The sequence below is a fragment of the Brassica napus genome, chromosome C7 (genome assembly GCF_020379485.1).
Source record: "Brassica napus cultivar Da-Ae chromosome C7, Da-Ae, whole genome shotgun sequence".
Classification (NCBI taxonomy): domain Eukaryota; kingdom Viridiplantae; phylum Streptophyta; class Magnoliopsida; order Brassicales; family Brassicaceae; genus Brassica; species Brassica napus.
The window spans coordinates 11,318,307-11,322,425 of record NC_063450.1 but is presented as its reverse complement, the minus strand read 5'-3'; positions in this window follow the sequence as shown (position 1 = coordinate 11,322,425).

Below are 4,119 nucleotides of genomic sequence, written 5' to 3'. Positions count from 1 at the left end.
GAAGATCATTTGAACCCAGATTAACTCCACATCCTCCTTCAACATTAGCTTCCTTACTTTTTCCATTATCCACCCCCAAATTTTCTCCACAAATATTTTCCTTCTCTAGTTCGGTAACGCGGAAACACTGAAGCATGATTAACCCTACATCCTGCATCAAAAGGTTCTCCGAATTTATCTTGATCCTTCGAATTTTCCCCCATCCTACCGGTCTTTGTGTTAACTCCAAAAGATGCTTCAATTGCTTCAACGTGCTGTAGTAGAGCTTCATCATTGTCAGGAGCGCCGTCAGCTCCATTAATTTGCGACATAATTACTCGTTCTGACCTTAGAAATATCATTTCACCCCCAACAAACTCTCTAAATGTGACGAAGACATTAACTGATTTCTCTGCTCGGTGAAGAGCCTTGAAAATTTTGTAATCAGTGTCGGTTGTTATCTGAACTGGTGCAGCTCATACACCAACCATATCACTCTCTCCATCATTAATCCAATAGGACATTTCAGCCGAAATTTCCCTTCCCAACAAACAATACTCCGCAAAAATACTTACTTTTAACCCGTCAACGCCTTTGATTTTCGAGCAATCAACTGTTCTACCCATTCTATCATTATCTATCTTGAAATCCCAAGCTCCATTCTCATACATTATCCACCTTCCCGCCATTATTACGACAATGTACGACTCGGCAAAGTTCCCGTTAAATTTTATTTGACAATAACACACACATTCCAACTCAATTTCGTGTAGAATCAGGATAAAACACAGTACCTTCGCTGATGTTGTTACTGATTTCCTTCCCTTAACCAAAAGAACTTTCACCGCAGCTCCGAACTCCGTTAGTAGTGTCCATCAATTTAAGATTTGGTGGATGCATCTCGGTGGAATCAGGGGCACAAAAACTCTTCTGCTATTAGAGTTCCTCCTTATCATCCACATGTCTTTATTATCTCACCATTAACGATTAAGCAGACCCAAATCTTTATTTTTATTATAATAACCCAAAAAATCAACACAATTCTGGCGGGAAAAGGCAAGAAAAGGTCCCACATTTAACCAGGTAAAACCGGTTACCAGTCATATAGAGTAACTCCGACGGGTTGAGAAAAACAAATTTTCCTCTGGCTGAAGGTGGGGTCGGACTCGCACGTGTGTGGAGCTGCTTTTCGTTGGGTCCGAAAGCGTTTGGGTCATTTTTTAATTGTTAAAAAATTAAGTTATGTGGGTCGGAAGTTGAAAGTTATTGGGTCAAAAGGCCAAAACTTGAATCGATTATTTCTCTCTCTCTTAGGTATGCAAAACTCAAATAAAAACTTGGGCCGACCCAAAGTCACAATTAAAACTTTTGTGCGACCCACTTTGATAACGGACTCGTGAACAGTGTCTCGATGAACAGTATTTTTTAGAACTGTAGTAAAACCTAGACTAAATCTAACTAGACAAAATCTAATGGCGATCAAAGCTCCCCGGCAATAGCGCCAAATTTGATATCACTCAAATTAACCTAAGGAGTGATTTTACTCTCTCAAATAAGAGGTTTAGTTGTAGTACTTAGGGACCGTATCCACAGAGAGCTAGGGCACACAAAAGATCTAATAGTTATATGATTAAGCTAGGCTAATAGGTATTAAAGCAGTAAATTTAGTAATTTGCAGGGCGAACAAGGTAGTTGTTCTTATGCGACTGAGAGTTGTTTAATGGAAGGATGGTTACTAGACTTAGGGTTTCATTCAGGTTATTAGAACTCTAATCTATAGATGCTAAGGATTGATTCTAGAACTCGATATCTAATGCAAAAGACAACCAGCTCTCATTGTGAGTTTAATGTATTGACTAAGTTCAGTGTTTCAGCACTCGCATGCCAACACGGATCGAGCGTCGATCGATGCTATGGTATGAGCGTTGATCGATGCTACGTTATGAGCGTCGACCAATGCTAAGGTATGAGCATCGGTCGACGCTGCCTTAGGAAAGCGTTATCGATCTGATCGATTATGTTCAACTAGATTCCTAGACCAACGCTAGTATGCGCCTAGGTATCTAATCCAGCAGGATTCAGGTTCCGTTAATTGATTGCACTCTTGTGCCTCTCAATTGTCCTATGATTCTAGGTTCAAGCAATTAGTCACACTCTCGAGATTTTCAACCTACTCTAGATCCAAGTATTACAAGCTACCCTGGTGTAGAGATCTATAGATATCCTATCAGTCATATAATTCAGAAGTTCATTCAAAACCCTAGAAAACTTAGATCTAACAGGTGGATCTACTCATGCATGATAGTTGTCACAGAAATCATAGATGAATAGAAGAAATTGCAATAGATATTAAAACCAAAACCAAAGGAGTTCCAAGAGGACTCTTAAGGAGTTCCTCTCTTCTCTCCTAACTAAGAACAATGAATAAAAGAAAGCTTAGCCGTCAACAATGGCTTAGAAAACACATAAATAGGGTTTTAGGTCGTCCAAAGGTATTCGGGTAATTTGTGGTTGCTTCTGGGCTTCACTCGGTCATAATATATGCTCGGCCCGTATTGTGGAATCACCGTCGATCGACACCAAGGCTGTGTCATCTATCAACGGTCCTTCATCTCCTCGACAACTTTCTCTCGCGAGGCAGACTGGCCACTCTTCAGTAAAACGGACATAACTTCTGCTACAGGATGCTGATTGACCTCAAACCGGTGGCCTTGGAAACCTAACTCAAAGCTCTATCGTATTTGAAAAGATGGGATCAATCTAACAGTGGGAAGGTCTCCATCCATAGCTAAATATCTGATGCATCTGTGCAGCTCTGCACTCAAAAGGCTCCAAAAGATACTAAAATCACCATTTTCCTCCAAATCGTCCATGAACCTGTAAACACTCTAAATAGAATCTATATTGTAGTAATTATTTATTAAAACACTTATACACCATGGCTAAAATTGGGTAAAATTCATGGCCTATCACACGACACCACCACTGGAGTGTCGATCGACACTCCTCCAAATCAGGCCCGACAAGTTTAATGAAGATCCAAGAACTGCAGTTTTGGCCCAGAAGTTTTTCTTATTTACAAAAGACCCCATAACGTGTTTTAAACTCTATATTGTGTTTTTAAGCCACTGTTGACGGATATGCTTGATATGATTCTACAGGAAAGAGCTTAGGATTGGAGAGAGAGAGATTTGAACACATTCAGAGAAGATCTTGAAATCCCTTTATTTCTTACTCTATTTTATCTATGTAGTTTATTCATATTTCAATTATGTTCTTCGTGATTATGTCTGACTAATTCTATTGTTAGAGTTAGGGTTTATCAAGGATTTCTTTATGAATTGTTAAATTGTAATACTGTTAGGGAAATCCATAAGTTCGTTATCTAAGTTAATCTTAAAGCTATCTTTAAGATTGATCACCCTAATCTTAAATCCTAGGATAACTAACACAAGCGAAAGCCTGGTCTATTACCTGAATTGAGACTTAGATAAACTAAACAACTAGGTATATGAGAGTTGACCTAGGTGGTAGAGAACACATCAAATCCGCGCCTAAGGTGGCAATCAACACCCTCCTCGGATTAAGTTACAACAGTAGAGGTCCTTGGTTTAAACATTAGATGATCTTGCAGTGAAATTTGATTGATTATAACTTGATTTTGAGTCGAGATGTCTTTATTAATTCCATGATAGTCGAAATAGTTTGCATTCCTAAAGAATCTAAGAGTTCCCAAAAGTCTAGCTTTTTACCATCTTGATAACTTACAAAACAATTGCATTTTTTTTTTTTGTCAAAACAAAACAATTGCTATTTCTTGCATTTTATTATTATCATCTAGCTTTAATTCGAAAACTAATAAATATATTGAGTAATAATAGAGTCTATGTGGATTCGATCCTTAAATACTACATTTGAACCTCTTATTTGAGAGAATAGCTTAAGGTTGATTTGAGCATATCAGTTTCCTTCCGCATCACGAATCAGAACAATCGGGGGAAACGATCTCTGTCCCGGTGTGAATGGTGTCGTTCGACACTAGTAGGGTGTCCCTCTATGCTTGTTGGGAAGTGGTGTCGCTCGACAATGCAAGAGTGTCAATCAACACTGTTTGTTTCTGGCGACGGATCTCGTGTTCCA